Genomic DNA, 20,992 nt, shown 5'->3' with positions numbered 1-20,992 from the left:
TGCCGTTGGACCGGCCGGTCTCAGCCAGCCCTGTTAACAGTGCTCTGGATTGGGTACCTCCAAACCCTCAGTAAAAAGGTAAAGAGACTGCAACCTGGTGTCCTTGTTATTTACTGCGACCGGCACCACACCACAACAGCATCACTCTCCACCTTCATTGGACGCCCCTCAGCAGGGTCACGGGCCGGGTCTAGCCACCGTGACAACCCCAGAACTGAGGCAGAGAGGCCCAGTACCGGGTACCCCTCGGCCCTGCGGCAGTGGGGGCGCTCCAACTTGGCGTCACGAACAGGATCTACTTAAGCCTGAAGAATCAGGTCATGTGTGCCTTGAAATTGTGATTTGTTGTACTTGGACCGTGACTGATTGCAAAGACTGCGCATTGCTGATTGCCGCCAAGAACTCCCGCCACAATTCGCCATTGCCACGCACGGAGGGAGGAGCCTTAGCTTCGTGGGTGGAATCGGTCAAAAGAAGCGCGGGACAAGAAAGCGCGGTAAAGTGCCAACTCCGGAAGAGGAACTCCAACCTCCAGCAGGTTAGTGGGAGGAAGGGACAGCCATGTCCGAGTCGGGAGGAGCGGAGGCGGCGGTTGCAGCCGTGGATGCAGGGGCAGCTCCGGTCCCCGCAGCGGACGTAGCCGCGGCCCTAATACCACCACCGGTTGCCGCAGAACCCGCTGCCCCCATCGGCCAGTCGGACGCTGCCGCTACCACAAAGGCCATAATGCCCTTCTCTATGCCGTACCTGCCCGGAGCGGCCTGGCTCCCACGATACTCTGGGAAGTCGCATACATTCACTGACTTCAAAGAAGGGATCTGCAGCCTGCTCAAGTTCTATCCCCTGACAGAGCCTCAGAAGGTTCATATGATAATCGGCCAACTCTTTGGGGCGGCTCTGAGAGAAGTGAAGTCCTGGCCCGCCGCGGATAAGGGAACGGCACAGCAGGTTTTTGCAAAGCTTAAAGCCACCTTCGGTACCCGTACTGCTACAGAAATTAAATTGACTTTCTATGGATGCAAACAGAGACCGCAGGATAGCTTACGGGACTATGCCCTTAATCTCCAGGAGGTGCTGCAGGCCATTAAGCAGAGTGACCCCGGCAGCATGCAAGATGAGGATAAACTCCTGAAAGAGCGGTTCATTGAGGGGCTCCTGTGCAGTCACCAAAGGGGTCAATTACACTTCCTGGCCATGCAGAATCCAGACTTGACTTTTGCGCAATTCAAGGATAAAGCTATCCAGGCGCTGCAGGAGCGATAACCCAGCCGCGCAATACCACCCAGGCGTCCCGCTCTCACATACCACCAGGAGGTGGCGTCGGATGCCCCAGTCGCCGCCGAGGCCGACGCCCAGAGCCTAGAGGACGACTCCCCTGCAGGACTCCGCCTCCAGATGCAGGAGCTGACCAAGAGCATTGCTGCCCTAGCCTGGACGGTGCAGTCCCTACAGGAGGTCCCCAAGGAGAAGATCCAGCTGGCCTCCAGACCAGAAGATGTCCCCTGGATGCGACAGAGGAGGACTCCGCCGACCAGAGGCCGGGACGATGATCGCTTTCATTGGGACGGACGACCCATCTGCCGCCGCTGTCACCAGGTGGGCCACCTTGCAAGGTACTGTCCTTTAAACGAGCAACCCCTGGGGCAAAGGGCCAACCCCCAGGAGTAGGATGATCAGGTCCGCAGCATTGGAGAGCCAAATACGTTGGAGGGCGACCAGTTCTTCCTGTTGTGATCGACGGTATCCCCATGAACGCCCTGCTGGACACCGGTTCTCAGGTGACGACTATGCCTTATGTGCTTTATAAACAGTATTGGGAGGACGCTGATATTACTCGTGGCCCCGATGACGATTTCACCATCGTAGCCAGTAATGGTCAGCCGCTGCCACAAGTGAGATATAAGGAGGTCACCATCAAGGTGGGGCGGGTGGAATTGAAGGCCCAAGGGATTGTAATTGTTGATATTGACCGCCGTGAATGTAATCCCATGATGACCATTGGTACCAATGTTATAGAAAATTGTCTTGCAGAAGTTATTTTCTTGTTACAACAGGTAGCAGAAACCGCTGGCTACAGTGAACAACGCGCCCTGCAAAAAGAAATCAGAGCTCTGATGCAGAGACAGCAGGTAGAGCTGACTGGTGGTGAAATTGGTCGTGTCACTGTGAGTGATTCAAACCCTATTGCGATACCCCCCAGGAGTGAGATGTTAATATGGTGTCGGGCAGCCATAGGCCTCCGGGGAAAGGACTACCAGGCCCTGGTAGAACCCGTGTATTCAGACAATAGGCCTACTCTCCTGACACCTAGGGGGGTGGTCGACGTCCGCCAGGGGAGGGTGCCCGTACGTGTCCTTAAGTGTGGGGAGGAAGAGGTCTACCTCACCAAGTATGCCACGCTTGCCAAAATGTTCGCTGTCAATAATAGTGTGATACAGACACCTGGACCCTTGGCCCCGTCTAACCTGGCGGAGGACAACGGTTCTGCGGGGCACTCGAAAGATTGGTGTTGGGAATTGCATGTGGGCACTGAGTCCACCCCATCCTATCAGAAACAGGGGAGCCTACAGGGTGGTTCACGAGTACGAGCGGGTATTTAGCAAACACCCCTTAGATTTTGGACAGGTGAAAGGGATCCAACATCATATCCCCACGGGAGATCACTGGCCCATAAAAGAGAGATACCACCCTGTGCCCCCAGCTCATTACCAGTGTGCCAAGGACATGTTGCGAGAAATGAAGGAGGCTGGGGTGGTGAGAGACAGTTGTAGCCCCTGGGCAGCTCCATTAGTCCTTGTTAAAAAGAAAGATGGCACAATGAGGATGTGCGTTGATTACAGGCAGTTGAATCGCATTACACATAAGGATGCATACCCACTGCCCAGGATAGAGGAGTCTCTGGCTGCCTTGAAATCTGCTAACTACTTCTCTACCTTAGATCTCACCCGTGGGTACTGGCAGGTTCCCGTAGCGGAGGCGGACAAAGAAAAGACGGCCTTCACGACACCGATGGGTCTCTGCGAATTCAACTACATGCCCTTGAGATTGTGCAATGCCCCAGGGACGTTCCAGAGGATGATGGAGTGCTGTCTGGGGCACAAAAACTTTGAAACCGTACTGTTGTATTTGGATGATGTCATTGTCTTCTCTAAGACCTACGAAGACCATCTGAAACACCTGGCTGAGGTGTTTGAAGCCCTGTCCAACTTTGGCTTAAAGGTGAAACCGTCCAAATGTCATCTGCTGAAACCCAAAGTACAATACCTGGGCCATGTGGTGAGCGCTGAAGGAGTGGCCCCAGACCCCGAAAAGGTCACGGTGATCCAGGACTGGCCGAAGCCCAGCAACCTTCATGAAATCCGGCAGTTCCTCGGGCTGGTTGGCTATTACCGAAGGTTCATCAAGGACTTCACCAAGAAGGCCACGCCCTTGCAAGACCTGTTGGTGGGCCAATCAAAGAAGACCAAGGGGAAGAACACCCCATTTGACTGGAACGAGGGGCTGGAAGGATCCTTCACTTGTTTGAAGTCGGCACTGATGGGAGAAGAGGTGCTGGCCTACCCCGAATACGACCAACCGTTTGTGCTGTACACGGATGCCAGCAATGTGGGATTGGGAGCCGTGCTATCCCAGGTCCAGAAGGGCAAGGAGAGGGTGATCGCTTACGCCAGCAGGAAGCTCCATCCCACGGAAAGGAACCCTGACAACTACAGTTCCTTTAAACTGGAGTTCCTTGCCATCATCTGGGCAGTGACAGAAAGGTTCAAACACTACCTGGCCTCGGCGAAATTCACCGTCTTCACAGATAATAACCCGCTGACGCACTTGGATACAGCCAAACTCAGGGCCTTGGAACAGCGGTGGATGGCCCGGCTGTCCAACTACGACTTCACCATCAAGTACCGGGCAGGATGCAAGAATGCAAACCCCGATGCCTTGTCCCGGATGCCCAATTTGCCAGAAATGGGGGAGGACCCAGAGGCACTTGAAGAGGTAGAGTTGCCTGCGTTCCATCGCCCCAAAGCCGCTCAGCACTCCCATCATGTGAAGAACCGGTACAAGAACCAACAGGATGCCACGCTGAATCCCCTGCCCCATCACAGATGGGTGGAGACCCAGGATGGTGACCCCGCGGTCCATCGGGTGAAGGAGCTCCTGACGCAGGCAGGGTTGCATCCCAGCCCAGATGATCCACAGGAGACACGACAGCTGTGGAAGGGGAGAAGCCAACTGTTTATCCATGATGGCAAGCTGTGCCGGAGGAGTATCGACCCGCGTACTCATGAGTTGGTATGGCAGATAGTGGTGCCGAGGCGAGATGCGCCCATGGTTCTGGGAGCCTACCACGATGGAGCCGGACACTTCGGATGGAAGAAGCTGGAGAGGCTACTCCAAGGGAGGTTCTATTGGATTGGCATGAAGGGAGCCATTGAGAAGTGGTGTCGGGAGTGCGGTCCATGTAGCCTACGCAGGAAGGACCGTGACAGCCAACGGGCTCCCTTGCAGCCCATCATCACCAAACGGCCGCTCGAACTGGTCGCACTGGATCATGTGAAGCTGACAACCAGCCGGTCAGGCTATATCTACGCTCTTACCATCGTAGACCACTACTCCAGATTTTTGGTGGTTGTACCTGTCAAGGATCTAACGGCCAGGACGGCTGCCAAGGCCTTCCAGCAGTACTTTTGTAGGCCCCATGGGTACCCGGAGAAGGTACTGACCGATCAGGGACCAGCATTCGAAGCAGAGGTGTTCCAAGAGTTCTGTCATCTGTACGGGTGTAAGAAGATCAGAACCACACCGTACCATCCCCAAACCAACGGGATGTGTGAAAAGATGAACCAAGTGGTGATCGACTTACTGAAGACCTTACCAGTAGAGGAGCGGAACCTGTGGCCAACAAAGTTGCCTGACTTGGTGGACATATACAATATCATATCCCAGTAAATTCCACCAACTGCACTCCAGCGTACCTGATGCGAGGAAGATCGAGCAAGTTACCCATTGACCTGGACATGGGGGTCTTAGTCCCCGAAGATACCTCGCCGGATGCAGATTGGGATGCAGAAAGGCAGCAAAAGTACCCCAAAGTACAGGAATGCGTGGAAAGAAGTCTCGCCCAGGCTAGACAAAAACAAGAAAGAGACTACAACCAGCATGCTCCTGCGATTCCCTTGTCACCCGGTGAGCACGTACTCAAACGAAAGAGGAGGCTACACAAACTCGACGACCAATGGGTAGCGGAACCGTATACCGTCCTGCCATCCGATTTCGACAACACGAAGGTTTGTCTCATCAGCAAGGATGGAGGAGAGACCTCGATGGCGATATCCAGGGACCACCTTAAAGTCTGCCCTGATAAGTTGAGAGAGCAGGAAAAGGACAAAGAAGAAGTCAGCCACATGGAGGACGCCATGGCCAGCCACCCGGAGCCGGAGCGTGGGGTAGGAGCAGAGGACTCCCCCAGCTACCCGGAGGGGCACCGCAACCAGGCCTCCATTGCTGATGCTGATCTCCTGCAGGCCGGCATGGAAGAGCTCAGCGACCAACTCCTGCGGACGCAGCTGAGCACTGAGGCCGGGTGGAAGAAGACCTTCATCGGGAGCCTCACCGGACGCCTGTCGGCAGCCTCGTCTGGTCCGGAGCAGGAAAGAAGTTCCAGTGCTCCGAAGCTGGAAAGCAAGGCCCTGCTGGAAAGCGGGATGCTGCAAGCAGAGATGACAACGTCGCAGCACAAGGCCAATAGCAACCCCTGCACTACGAAGGTCCACACGCAGCACTCAGAATCAAACTCCCCTCCGCTACAAAACTTGGAGGTATTAATGAGGGCTGCTATTTAGTTGAAAATGTTTGTGTGCATATCTTTTGTTACAGGTTTTAAAATGGACAACGGAGTAATGGACAGTGATTGCTCCAAAAACTTCTAGAAGGGGACCCCTTTGTTTACCCGGGGTCCCCGCTGTTTCAACCACTGAACTGAGAGTCATAAACTGTGCATGACCTAACTTTCGCAACGTTCAAGAGTCCTCACCTCCCATAAAGGGAAGCACTGTTATGTTTAATTGTTTATGATATTTCAAAATTTTGTGTGTTTTCTGTTAACATGTATTGTTGTTCTTGTTTTCCCAGTCCGGGAGTACTGCATTTAACCGGGAGGAGTGCAGCCCCCCAGAGTCCTGGTCATTGCAGTAATGTCGCTCTGCCACTAAGGGGAGTGATGTTACGTCTGATTGCACTAAAGGAGTTCACCTGACCAGGTAACACTCACACTACACTTCACACTCCGGCCACCAGGGGGAGTGGTTCTATCTAGTAGGCCACTCCTCACACTCTGGTAAAACTGGGGGTTGGACAGGAAGACAGGGAGAAGTAACTGGGAAGAGCTAGAGAGATGACCTGTCAGGGATGGGATCCTGACAGATTCCTAAGAAAAGACAAAAGTGAGAAAACGGGAATACAGCAAAGAGGCGATAGGACCAGAAGGAGTCGTGCTGTAAGATCGAGGCAACATCCTTCTGAGGCGCAAACAGTCGGTGGCTGGAATGCCGAGAAAGTAAGAGACTTTAAGCATTACTTCAAACCACGGCAGGACAGCTAATTATAGGTTGGCTGTCTCACCCAAAATCACCTAAGCAGACAACGGAGGCAGCTGTGGGAGAGGGGCGACTCTAAGGTCCCGGAAGAACTCCAGGCCTACCCCGTCATACGGGTGCGTCCTAACCATATCATCTGGGGGATGGAGAGAACGAACATCAGAGACAGACAGAATCAGTTGTGAGGACTATCCTGGGGTGCTCAGCAGGGAAGGACTACAACACACAGGCGCTAGAAGGTAGACACTGATTTCCACCTGCAAAGGGAACTCTGGATGTGCCGTTGGACCGGCCGGTCTCAGCCAGCCCTGTTAACAGTGCTCTGGATTGGGTACCTCCAAACCCTCAATAAAAAGGTAAAGAGACTGCCAACTGGTGTCCTTGTTATTTACTGCGACCGGCACCACACCACAACAGCATCACTCTCCACCTTCATTGGACGCCCCTCAGCAGGGTCACGGGCCGGGTCTAGCCACCGTGACAACCCCAGAACTGAGACAGAGAGGCCCGGTACCGGGTACCCCTCGGCCCTGCGGCAGTGGGGGCGCTCCAGACCATTCCCTATTAATACAGACCCTCTCATCCCTTGGCATCACAGACTTGACCCTATCCTGGATCTCGTCATACCTAACTGACTGAACATTCAGCGTCTCCCATTCGCACACCACCTCCTCATCTACCCCGCTATCTGTCGGAGTCCCGCAAGGCTCAGTTCTAGGGCCCCTGCTCTTCTCCATTTACACTTTTGGCCTGTGACAGCTCATAGAATCTCACGGTTTTCAATATCATCTCTATGCTGATGACACACAGATCTACATCTCTGGACCAGATATCACCACCCCACTAACCAGAATCCCTCAATGTCTATCCACTATTTCATCCTTCTTCTCCGCTAGATTTCTAAAACTTAACATGGACAAAACAGAATTCATTGTCTTTCCCCCATCTCATGCGACCCCCCCCCAATGAACCTATCCATTACAGTAAACGGCTGCCCACTCTCCCCAGTCCCACAAGCTCGCTGTCTCGGGGTAATCCTTGACACTGATCTCTCCTTCAAACCGCATATCCAAGCCCTTTCTACTTCCTGCCGCCTTCAACTCAAAAACATTTCATGGATCCGTACATTCCTAAACCAAGAATGTGCAAAAACCCTAGTCCATGCTCTCATCATCTCCCGCCTCAAATACTGTAACCTCCCGTCACGGTCCCTGCAGGTCCCTGGTTCTCCCGGCGCCGCAGCTTCTTCCTGTAGTGAGCGGTTACATGGTACCGCTCATTACAGTAATGAATATGGACCCCACTCCCATAGGGGTGGAGCCACATATTCATTACTGTAATGAGCGGTAACAGTGACCGCTTACTACAGGAAGAAACTGCGGTGCTGGAGAACCAGGGACCACACTAGGAGCAGGTGAGTATAATGGGGAGCGCTGCGCAATATTCACATCTCCTCATTCCGGCATCGCTCCATCTTCAGTGTCTTCTGCAGTGATGCACCGGTCAGAGGGCGCGATGACGTGGTTAGTGCGCGCCCTCTGCCTGAACGTCAGTGCAGAAGACGCTGAAGACGGAGCGGCGCCCGGAATGAGGAGAGGTGAATATTGAAAGTGCCGGGGGCCTGAGCGACGAGAGGTGAGTATGTGATTTTTTTTATCGCAGCACCAGCATATGGGGCAAATATCTCTATGGAGCATCTTATGGGGCCATATTCAATGTTTGTGCAGCGTTATATGGGGCAACTATCTTTATGGAGCATCTTATGGGGCCATTATCAACGTTTGTGCAGCACTATATTATTATTATTTATTGTTATAGCACCATTTATTCCATGGCGCTTTACATGTGAGGAGGGGTATGCATAATAAAAACAAGTACAATATTCTTAAACAATACAAAGTAAATATAGAAAAACTGACTGAACAGCCATCTAGTCTGAACTGGTGCATAACCAAAAAGTCTTACATAGCAAATAGATAATGGCTGCACTCAAGTTTATTGTGCTAAAGCAAGGAAATGTGCAATACATGAAATGTGAACAGCATAATGGCTTGTGAAATTTATGAAAAAACACGAGATTTTTAGCACAAAATTTGGCCAAAAGTTGTGAGCCCATTCACCAAAAGTCAAGGTAATCTCAGATCGAATGGGTAACTAACCTGTCTGCCTGGTGTGAACACTTACCTATGGCTAATAAAATGGTAAAGCCTGCATTTATAGAGGAGGTTAGAACCAACTGTGTTTGGATGTAATTAAAATCACAGCATGGTGAAGGGCGGGGCGTTCAAGTCAAAAAGTCTTACATAGCAAATAGATAATGGCTGCACTCAACTTTTGGCCAAATTTTGTGCTAAAAGTCTCATGTGTTTTTTCATAAATTTCACAAGCCATTATGCTGTTCACATTTCATGTATTGCACATTTCCTTGCTTTAGCACAATAAACTTGAGTGCAGCCATTATCTATTTGCTATGTAAGACTTTTTGGTTATGCACCAGTTCAGACTAGATGGCTGTTCAGTCAGTTTTTCTATATTTACTATGTATTGCTTTTTCTGACTTGAACGCCCCGCCCTTCACCATGCTGTGATTTTAATTACATCCAAACACAGTTGGTTCTAACCTCCTCTATAAATGCAGGCTTTACCATTTTATTAGCCATAGGTAAGTGTTCACACCAGCAGACAGGTTAGTTACCCATTCGATCTGAGATTACCTTGACGTTTGGTGAATGGGCTCACAACTTTTGGCCAAATTTTGTGCTAAAAATCTCATGTGTTTTTTCATAAATTTCACAAGCCATTATGCTGTTCACATTTCATGTATTGCACATTTCCTTGCTTTAGCACAATAAACTTGAGTGCAGCCATTATCTATTTACTATGTAAGACTTTTTGGTTATGCATCAGTTCAGACTAGATGGCTGTTCAGTCAGTTTTTCTATATTTACTATGTATTGCTTTTTCTGACTTGAATGCCCCGCCCTTCACCATGTTGTGATTTTAATTACATCCAAACACAGTTGGTTCTAACCTCCTCTATAAATGCAGGCTTTACCATTTTATGAGCCATAGGTAAGTGTTCACACCAGGCAGACAGGTTAGTTACCCATTCGATCTGAGATTACCTTGACGTTTGGTGAATGGGCTCACAACTTTTGGCCAAATTTTGTGCTAAAAATCTCATGTGTTTTTTCATAAATTTCACAAGCCATTATGCTGTTCACATTTCATGTATTGCACATTTCCTTGCTTTAGCACAATAAACTTGAGTGCAGCCATTATCTATTTGCTTAAACAACACAAGTCATAACTGGTACAGGAGGAGAGAGGACCCTGCCCGCGAAGGCTCACAATCTACAAGGGATGGGTGAGAATACAGTAGGTGAGGATAGAGCTGGTCATGCAGCGGTTTAGTTGATCGGTGGTAACTGCAGGTTGTAGGCTTGTCGGAAGAGGTGGGTCTTCAGGCTCTTTTTGAAGGTTTCGATGGTAGGCGAGAGTCTGATGTGTTGTGGTAGAGGGTTCCAGAGTATGGGTGATACGCGAGAGAAATCTTGTATACGATTGTGGGAAGAGGAGATAAGAGGGGAGTAGAGAAGGAGATCTTGTGAGGATCGGAGGTTGCGTGTAGGTAAGTACCGGGAGACGAGGTCACAGATGTATGGAGGAGACAGGTTGTGGATGGCTTTGTATGTCATGGTTAGGGTTTTGTAGTGGAGTCTCTGGGCAATGGGGAGCCAGTGAAGGGATTGACAGAGGGGAGAGGCCGGGGAATAGCGGGGGGACAGGTGGATTAGTTGGGCAGCAGAGTTTAGAATAGATTAGAGGGGTACGAAAGTGTTAGAGGGGAGGCCACAGAGCAGGAGGTTGCAGTAGTCAAGGCGAGAGATGATGAGGGCATGGACTAGGGTTTTTGCAGATTCTGTATATGTATATGGGGCAAATATCTGTATGGAGCACCTTATGGAGCCATAATCAACGTTTGTGCAGCACTGTATGGAGCAACTATTTTATGGAGCATCTTCTGGGGCCATAATTAACGTTTGTGCAGCACTATATGGGGCTAGTGTCTGTATGGAGCATCTTATGAGGTCATAATCAACGTTTGTGCAACACTGTATGGGGTAAATATCTCTATGGAGCATCTTATGGGGCCATAATCAACATTTGTGCAGCATTATATGGGGCAAATGTGTCTATGGAGCATCTTATGGGGCCATTATTAACCTTTATGCAGGATTATATGGGGCATATTTTAATATGGAGGATCTTATGGGGCCCATCATAAACTTTATGGAGAATTATATGGAGCGTATTTTGTATGGAGCATCTTATGGGGCCCATCATGAACTGTATTGAGCATTATATGGGGTTCCTGATTCAATATGGATATTCAAAAACACTTAACCTACTGATGTCTCAATTAATTTTACTTTTATTGGTATCTATTTTTATTTTTGAAATTTACCAGAATTTACCCTAGGCTTATACTCGAGTCATTAAGTTTTCCCAGTTTTTTGTGTCAAAATTAGGGGGGTCGGCTTATACTCGGGTCGGCTTATACTCAAGTATATACGGTATTTGATAAATACCGAGGACAATTGATCATAAGTTTCTTCATTGTGTTTACATAGATATATTTTTGAGATCTGTCCTTGAATTTTATGACAGCCCTACTATATTATTGCATCATGATTATTTTAATAGAAATTTGATATATACATATAACAGCCATTCTATGTTATCACATGAGTATTTTTTCCAAATATTTTCTGTGTTTTGCACAGGATTTTTTCTCTCTATGGATATGGACAATAGGGCCAAGGAAAGCGCTTGACTTGGCCAGATTGACTAGGTGTTTGGTGGGACTGCAGCTGATTTACAGCACACTAATGATCACAAGTGGTATGATAAAGACAGGGACGAATGTACGGCCGGTGCAGCCGTTACAGCTGCACCGGGGTCCAGAGGTGGAGGGGGCCTTTGCAGGCAGCCAGGGCCTGTGTCAACACCCGGCACGTGCCAGGGTCCACCAGCACGTTATGGGGCCGTAAGTCAAAGGGGCCCATTGCCAGCATAGTCCCCCAATACTTACATCTCCCTCTTCCTCTGCAGGTCCGATCTCTTATGCGTCTTGTGATTCTCTGACGTCACTACAGCGTGCCTGCTGCACTCAGCAGTGCAGGGAGTCAGAAGATGCTGAGGAGACCGCAGCAGCAAGGTAAGATAATATTAATGTTGTCCTTTTTTATTAATTATAGCCTTCACCATGTCCTTTTTTGGCCCTTATGAGTTTTTTAATACAGTTGGATGAAATTGGATGAGATGCCCTCCATGTGATGCACTTTATGAACTCTTCATGAATTTATTGTATGAAGCACATTTGCACTTTGGTTGTATAAAATTATATATCTTATCACAGTCACTTATGTATATATATTATATGCCCTCACATATGAATTTTTGTTGGGGGATCTTTTTTATAAAATATTAAATAATTTGTAATGTATATTGGTAATTTTTAATATGGTTCATTATGGCACAGATTCATACATTATTTATTTATATGCACCTTATATATTAATTATTTAATTATCACCAAGTAGGGTAGTTAAAGCTTATTTATGTTTTTTATGGTTATAAGTATATACTGTATACAGTATCGATGCACGAGTTTATGCACTTTTATATATAGATATAATGTTTGTGGCATCTTTATAAATATATGAGATCTTGGGCCAAAAGTAGAATAAGGGGTTAATATAATATCACCCTTAGTGGGTTTGCACCGCTCCGTTTATGGTTCACCGCTGTGCGCGTGCGCGCCCCTCATCGTTCGGCCGTGCGTCGTTCACTGGTGTCTGGATCGGGTCCTTGCGCTCACGTGACTGCTTAGCGGTCATGTGGGCGGAAGTGCCTGATGACGCTGTGGATGACTCGGGCTCTGGGATGGCGGTCGGAGCATGCGCCGCAACAAGGCGGTGACTTGATGACGTGCAGCGTTTTTAGCAAAACCTAATTGGACAGACACGGTATTTAAACTAGTCAGTGATATGATGATGCCACTCCCCCGGAAGAAGGCTGTTGTAGCCGAAACGTGCGTAGAGGCTCTGGCACCGATCGGACTTGAGGTAACTTGAATATGTCTATATGCTCTTTTTAAGCGTATGCCATGTAGGTGTGATCACTTTTTGGGAATAGTACTAGTGGACCTTTGGGTGGAATAGATAATTATACCTTGGTGGCACACTATATGGTAATAAGGACAATGTATGTATATACCTCAGGCTGATGGTGTTTTTTGTATTGGTACACATCATCTATTGTGTCTTCGGTCTTCCTTTTTAAATTTTGTCAATAAAGTTGTGTATTTTTGGTACAATTATGGTCTGAAGTCGTACTTTTTGTTTATAGGTTTATAGTACTGAATCCCTTAAACCTGTGGACCCTCCATCACCTGAATCCCCTCTGCTGTATGGTATTTTAGAAGTTACAATAGATATCACTCATGAAATGTAAGTGAAATCTTTGACATTGTAATATACCTATATTTCTCTGCTGTATTTGTCACTCATGAATTGTGGTATGTGTTAAAGGTGTCCACTGAGACTCTTTCTCCTGAAGCCCACAAAGGTCTGTCTGTGCATGTGTGTGTATGTTTATACATGTGTGTATATGCATGTGTGTTTATGCATTTCTATGTAGGTATATGTGTATGTTTATCTATGTGTGTGTGTGTGTGTGTGTATCTACGTGCATATCAGTGTAGAGTTGAGCGACTTTTACTTTTTTCGGATCGAGTCAGGTTTCGCGAAACCCGACTTTGTCAAAAGTCGGGTCAGATGAAATCTGACGATTATTACGTAAAGTCGGGGGCCGACTGAAACACGAAACCCAATGCAAGTCAATGGGGAATCAAAGTCAGCAGAGAGTGGAGGACAGGAAAACACCTTCAGTGCCCATTTTAATGCCAAAAACATCAATTCTTATTACTGAAGCTTGTCAATCTTAATTTACTTTATAATAATAGTTATAGGCATTGAAAACTGGGGGTCATTTGGCTAAAGTTGTGGGGGGGTAGGGCTGGCTCAAGTTTTTCGTGGGCCCAGGAAATGCGGAATACGTCACGGCGGTGGAGCAGAGAGAGGTAAGTATTTCAACTTTGGAAGTGCTGTGATCCTGAGCAGCAAGCAGTGGGGGCCCACTCATTGGCATTGGCACTGGCACAGGGCCCCTCATAGTACGGCGGTGTGTTTGACGGCGGGTGGCGCCTCCCACCGGCAGAGACACTTTTGCGTACTATGAGGGGTCCTGTGCCAGTGACGTCCCCAACGAGTATGCCCCCCCACCTGATGAAGGAACCTGCAGTTTCATCTGCACCTTCCTCTTTGTCCCCGTGTAAGGAGGTATAGTATGCGGGAAGGGGAACCTGACTTTCAGCAGGGTCAGATTCTGGCTGTGTAGAGTGCAAGGAAAATGTAGTGGTCTGGGTCAATGTACCAGCAGACTCATCTAGCAGTGGCTGGGCAATGGGCAGGATGAGGAGGAAACACAGATATAGGCCCAAATAATAAAGTGGGCTAAATGCAGTTCAAAATTGGTAACAGGACTAAACTGGCGGCGTTGCTTTGTTCAGCGGAGGACAATTGTAAGGAGTGGCTGACACAGTGAGTAGGCCCAAATAAGTAAGTAGGCTAAAAGCAGTTCAAAATTGGTAACAGGACTAACCAGGCGGCATTGCTTTGTTCAGCGGAGGACAACTGTAATGAGAGGCTGACACAGTGAGTAGGCCCAAATAAGTAAGTAGGCTTAATGCAGTTCAAAATTGGCAACAGGACTAAACTGGCGGCGTTGCTTTGTTCAGCGTGGGACAATTGTAAGGAGTGGCTGACACAGTGAGTAGGCCCAAATAAGTAAGTAGGCTAAATGCAGTTCAAAATTGGTAACAGGACTAAACTGGCGGCTTTGCTTTGTTCAGCGGAGGACAATTGTAAGGAGTGGCTGACACAGAGAATAGGCCCAAATAAGTAAGTAGGCTAAAAGTAGTTCAAATGTGGTAACAGGACTAACCAGGTGGCATTTCTTTGTTCAGCGGAGGACAACTGTAATGAGAGGCTGACACAGTGAGTAAGCCCAAATAAGTGAGTAGGCTTAATGCAGTTCAAAATTGGTAACACGACTAAACTGGCGGCGTTGCTTTGTTCAGCGGAGGACAATTGTAAGGAGTGGCTGACACAGTGAGTAGGCCCAAATAAGTAAGTAGGCTAAAAGCAGTTCAAATATGGTAACAGAACTAACCAGGCGGCATTGCTTTGTTCAGCGGAGGACAACTGTAATGAGAGGCTGACACAGTGAGTAGGCCCAAATAAGTAATTAGGCTAAAAGCAGTTCAAAATTGGTAAGAGGACTAAACTGGCGGCGTTGCTTTGTTCAGCGGAAGACAATTGTAAGGAGTGGCTGACACAGTGAGTAGGCCCAAATAAGCAAGTAGGCTAAAAGCAGTTCAAAATTGGCAACAGGACTAAACTGGCGGCGTTGCTTTGTTCAGCGTGGGACAATTGTAAGGAGTGGCTGACACAGTGAGTAGGCCCAAATAAGTAAGTAGGCTAAATGCAGTTCAAAATTGGTAACAGGACTAAACTGGCGGCTTTGCTTTGTTCAGCGGAGGACAATTGTAAGGAGTGGCTGACACAGTGAGTAGGCCCAAATAAGTAAGTAGGCTAAATGCAGTTCAAAATTGGTAACAGGACTAAACTGGCGGCTTTGCTTTGTTCAGCGGAGGACAATTGTAAGGAGTGGCTGACACAGAGAGTAGGCCCAAATAAGTAAGTGGGCTAAAAGTAGTTAAAATGTGGTAACAGGACTAACCAGGTGGCATTTCTTTGTTCAGCAGAGGACAACTGTAATGAGAGGCTGACACAGTGAGTAAGCCCAAATAAGTGAGTAGGCTTAATGCAGTTCAAAATTGGTAACACGACTAAACTGGCGGCGTTGCTTTGTTCAGCGGAGGACAATTGTAAGGAGTGGCTGACACAGTGAGTAGGCCCAAATAAGTAAGTAGGCTAAAAGCAGTTCAAATATGGTAACAGAACTAACCAGGCGGCATTGCTTTGTTCAGCGGAGGACAACTGTAATGAGAGGCTGACACAGTGAGTAGGCCCAAATAAGTAATTAGGCTAAAAGCAGTTCAAAATTGGTAAGAGGACTAAACTGGCGGCGTTGCTTTGTTCAGCGGAAGACAATTGTAAGGAGTGGCTGACACAGTGAGTAGGCCCAAATAAGCAAGTAGGCTAAAAGCAGTTCAAAATTGGTAGGAGGACTAAACTGGCGGCATTGCTTTGTTCAGCGGAGGACAATTGTAAGGAGTGGCTGACACAGTGAGTAGGCCCTAATAATAAAGTAAGCTAAATGTCTGCCAAAATTTATTTCAGAAATAACCAGGTGGCATAGCTAGGTACAGGGGTGGGCTCCTCTGCTGAGTAGCAGACAGTGGTAGTAGGCGCAACGTATTAACTGGTCTAAATGGAGGCCAGGGCCCCTGTTTATTTTAACTATCATCTATCATTTCAACAAATTTGTATTGGCAGTGCCATTGAAGGATTTAACAGCACAGACTACATAGTGGTGGAGCAGGGAGAGGTAAGTATTGCAAGTGGTAGAGCACTGTTCGAGCTGGGGGGAACACTCTCTCGTGGGCTGCGGTACTGGCACAGGGCCCCTCATATTACGACAGTGTGTCTGACATTGGTTGTGCATCACCACCGTCAGAGACACTTCATTGTACTATGAGGGACCCTGTGCCAGTGCCGTCACCCAAGAGTGGGCACATCCACCTGTCCATGCAAACGGCACTCGCACGGGTGCTTGCACCAGGTGGTGACCGCGGCCCTGTGGGGGGAGTCAGCCCATTTAGGGAGGTATATAAATGGCCTATGGTGGACATTCAGCAGCTGCAAATGGAGGAATTGGAGAAGTCAGTAAGAGGAGGCCAAAAGCAAGACATTTTTCAGGCAAGTTACTTGTCAGCAGGGGAAGGTGGGGCCAAATAATTTGAAATCCATGATTGGTTCATTTTAATGAAGATTAGATCATCAACATTTCGGGTAGCCAGACGTGTCCTTTTTTTGGTCAGTATTGAACCAGCAGCACTGAATACTCTTTCTGATAGCACACTAGCAGCAGGGCATGCGAGCTCCTGTAATGCATATTCTGCCAATTCAAGCCAGGTGTCTATTTTAGATGCCCAGTAATCAAAGGGGAATGACGTGTGAGGGAGAATATCGATAAGGGCGGAAAAGTAGTTCGTAACCATACTGGAAAAATGCTGTCTCCTGTCACTTTGAATCGATGCAGCAGTACCTGTCGTGTCAGCGGTAGTTGCGAAATCACTCCACAACCTGGTCATAAAACCCCTCTGTCCAATGCCACTTCAGATTTGTACACCTCTAACACCTCTGCCATGTTGCCCCCTATGGCTCGTGTGAGAACCATTACCGCCGCTGTGTGCTGGGAATGCCTGAATCAAACGGTCTACAAGAGTTGCTTGTTTGGTAGCCAATATTTGCTCAAGGTTCTCATGTGGCATGATATTTTGTAATTTTCCTTTATATCGTGGATCCAGGAGGCAGGCCAACCAGTAATCGTCATCGGTCATCATTTTGATAATGCGGGGGTCCCTGTTTAGGATACACAAGGCATACTCAGCCATGTGGGCCAATGTTCCAGGTGTCAATTCACTGCTTGTGCTTGGTTGAGGAGCACTTTCTTGAAAATCAACATCACTTGTGTCCCGCAAAAACCCTGTACCTGACCTTGCAAAGCCACCAGTTTCTATTGCCCACTGAGAAGCATCCTCCTCCCATAAATATTCATCCCCATCATCCTCTTCCTCCTCCTCTTCGTCCGCCACCTCGTCCAGGAGAGTTCACTGAGCCGACAATGGCTGACTGTCATCAAGGCTTCCCTCCTCCTCGGCTGCAGATGCCTGCTCCTTAATGTGCATCAAATTTTGCATCAGCAGACGCATTAGTGGGATGCTCATGCTTATGATGGCGTCGTCTGCACTTACCAGCTGTGTGCATTCCTCAAAACACTGAAGGACTTGACAGAGGTCTTGTAGCTTCGACCACTGCACACCAGTCAACTCCATGTCTGCCATTCAAGTGCCTGCCCGTGTATGTGTATCCTCCCACAAATAAATTACAGCACGCCTCTGTTCGCACACCCTCTGAAGCATGTGCAGTGTGGAGTTCCACCTTGTTGCAACGTCGTTTATTAGGCGGTGCTGGGGAAGATTCAGCGATCGCTGATGGTTCAGCATACGGCTGGAGTGTACAGGCGACTGGCGGATGTGCGAGCAAAGTCTTCGCACCTTCAGGAGAAGGGCTGGTAACCCCGGATAATTTTTCAGGAAGCACTGCACCACCAGGTTCAAGGTGTGAGCCAGGCAAGGTATGTGTTTCAGTTCTGAAAGGGCTATGGCAGCCATAAAATTCCTTCCGTTATCACTGAAGACCTTGCCTGCCTCAAGATGTACACTGCCCAGCCATGACTGAGTTTGTTGCTGCAAGTACTCAGCCAGTACGTCCGCGGTGTGTCTGTTGTCGCCCAAACACTTCATTTGTAACACAGCCTGCTGACGCTTACCACTAGCTGTTCGATAATGGGACACCTCATGTGCAACACTGGCAGCTGCGGATGGAGTGGTTGTGCGACTGCGCTCTGTGGACGAGCTTTCGCTTATGGAGGAGGAGGAGGAGGGGTGTCGAACACCTACAGCCAATAGTTTCCTAGACCGTGGGCTAAGCAGAACTGTACCACTATGGCTGTCCCCAGTGGACCCTGCATCCACCACATTAAGCCAGTGCGCCGTAATGGACACGTAACGTCCCTGGCCATGCCTACTGGTCCATGCATCTGTTGTGAGGTGCACCTTTCCACTGACTGATTGCCTCAGTGCATGGATAATGCGGTCTTTGACATGCTGGTGGAGGGCTTGGATGGCTTTTCTCGCAAAGAAGTACCGACTAGGTAGGTCATAGCGTGGTACCGACACAGGTGCCGGCAACCATTAGCTACTAAGTAAGTGCACTTACTGTTATATATACCTGACATGATCAGAAGGTTCTTACTTCCCCTGACGAAGCTATCGAGAGTAGCGATACGCGTTGGGAGCCAGTGGGCTCAGCTATTCTCAGTGAGTATAACTATTCATCTCATTTTATGTGCTATGTGTGAAATTGAATAACATTTATGTGCATGACCCGGTTGGGGGGCACCCTCCGCAGTGATACCTAGTTTCTATAGCATTACCTAGCATTCTATTCTCATTACTATTGTTATATTGCTACTAGTCTATACCAGATAGTAAAGTATATTCTACATTGGTAGGCGGGGGAGAACCACACCTGGGTCGTGCAAATAGTGGCACAATAATATCAATGCACAAGTTTTATCAGTAAGTCATTATAACTCACTAGAATATTCTAAGGGATTATTGTACCCCTTATGTTTTGAGCCTGCTTTCTCTATGTCTTCATATACAGAGGATATTGATCATGCATGTCTGGGTGTTTTTTCCACATGCTTTTAAATGTTTTTATATCTTGTTTTCTGCACACTTGTTAGTCTCAATAAAGCATTATATATTTATATAAATGGGTCATGAGTGCACTTTTCTTGCGCCGCTTTCTTCTTCTCATGCCTGGATATGCTTTTGGCGCATTGGTAGCACCGATCCTTTATTCATGATTACACAGTAGTGGTGCCCGTTTAATTTGCATGTGTTCTTACAAGTCTGTCTTTTCCCAGGGTCTGGGTTCTGAGCGGTGGCACACTCAATATTTATTGCTATATGGTCTTATTATATTGGTATTATAATCATTCTTTTTATTTAGTTTAGTATACAATGGCTTTTGACCTTAATGCTCGTGAGGCTATGTGGAACAGCCGGAGTGGAGACACATTTTTTGAAACAGGGAAGGAAAATTCGGATTTTGATATACTTACCAGAGAGCTCACAGATACACATAAATCCATCACTAAGGTTTGGTGGAATGTGCGATGTTTGGAACAATATTTAAAGTTGTCTATTTTTCCTAGGGGGCTTAGAGTGCAAATTTTCCCAGCCTGGAAAGTAACTCCATCCTTTAAAAATACATGGGAAGCAGGACTAGCGCAGTGCTCTAGAATTATTATCAATCTTTTATTACAGCATGATAATGAACTATTGTTGACACTCAAATCTAAAATTAAAAGTCTAGAGGCACAACTGGTGAGCTATGACCCTATGACACAGGTGCAGCCCTTCCAGCAGAAACTTAAGGATACTATAACTAAATTTGAGCAGGAGATTGCGGAGGGCAAAAAGAAAAAACTCCAACGTGACAAACAGGATTATGAGAGAGGAATGGCTTTCAGGTGGAAACACTCCGGCAATAGGAGACTTGCCCCGATCCCAAATTCAGTCAGTAGTGGAGCACAAGCAGAACATAGTTTGAGTGATTTTTTAGCGTCGGATACAAGCGACACGGACGGAGGACAAGGAGAGGGAAGCGAAAAACGAAATACCAGACAATAACGCCACTATCCAACACAGGGACAGAGGAAGGGCGGCAGGCGCCAGAAATAGTGGACAATCGGCTGCAGATCATCAATTTATCTATGCACATACTCACAGAATCGGAAAGGTCAGTGCTTCAAAGGGGTCTTACTTTTTCCCCAATGCTGATAACAGATAAATTGACCTTTATCAAAGATCTGTACCTTTTTTGCAGAAAAATCATTCTAAGGGCACTTCATCATAAACCTGGACTCCTACCAGATTCGGTAGACACTGTGGATAGGTGTGTGTTTTCTGATCTCTTGGACCTTCTCAATGAAAATGATACGCCTACAGGTAGGATGAAATTTCCTTATAGATTGCCCTCTACTACAACTCCGCCCTTGTCATTAGTACCCTCTGTTAAAACCTTTTTTGAGGTGGTAAAATCGGGGATACAAAAACTGTCCCTGAATAAATTTAAAGATTAAAATGTATCTAAAAGTGAAAGGAGGGCCCTTACTGACTTAAAGATCAATAAAGATTTTTTAATAAAAGAAGCAGATAAGGGGGGCAATGTGGTCTTATGGCCAACGGATATGTATCTCAGAGAAGTGCGAAGACAATTGGGAGACACCAGAAATTATGTCAAATTGCCATCTGACCCTACACTCATTTTTAATAAAAAATTGGAACAATTATTGGAAGTGGCTTTTTCAGAGGGAATAATACGGAAACAAGAAAAGGACTACATATTCATCAAGAAACCAGTGGTCCCTACTTTTTATCTTGTACCGAAAGTACATAAGGACTTAATTTGCCCCCAGGGTAGACCCATAGTGTCGGGTATTGGCGGCCT

General features: G+C 47.6%; 1 long non-coding RNA gene across 1 annotated transcript; it reads left to right on the top strand.

Moving 5' to 3' along the window:
• The first annotated feature begins 11,708 nt into the window (after positions 1-11,708).
• Positions 11,709-20,275, top strand: LOC143773502 (uncharacterized). Its single transcript, XR_013215204.1, has 3 exons — positions 11,709-11,814; positions 13,008-13,108; positions 20,105-20,275. It is a non-coding gene; the product is annotated as an uncharacterized LOC143773502 (long non-coding RNA).
• The last annotated feature ends 717 nt before the right edge of the window (positions 20,276-20,992 follow it).

Source organism: Ranitomeya variabilis, chromosome 5 (assembly GCF_051348905.1).
Source record: "Ranitomeya variabilis isolate aRanVar5 chromosome 5, aRanVar5.hap1, whole genome shotgun sequence".
Lineage (NCBI taxonomy): Eukaryota > Metazoa > Chordata > Amphibia > Anura > Dendrobatidae > Ranitomeya > Ranitomeya variabilis.
Note: the sequence above shows the minus strand (reverse complement) of the source record. Positions and strands in the feature narration are given on the sequence as shown.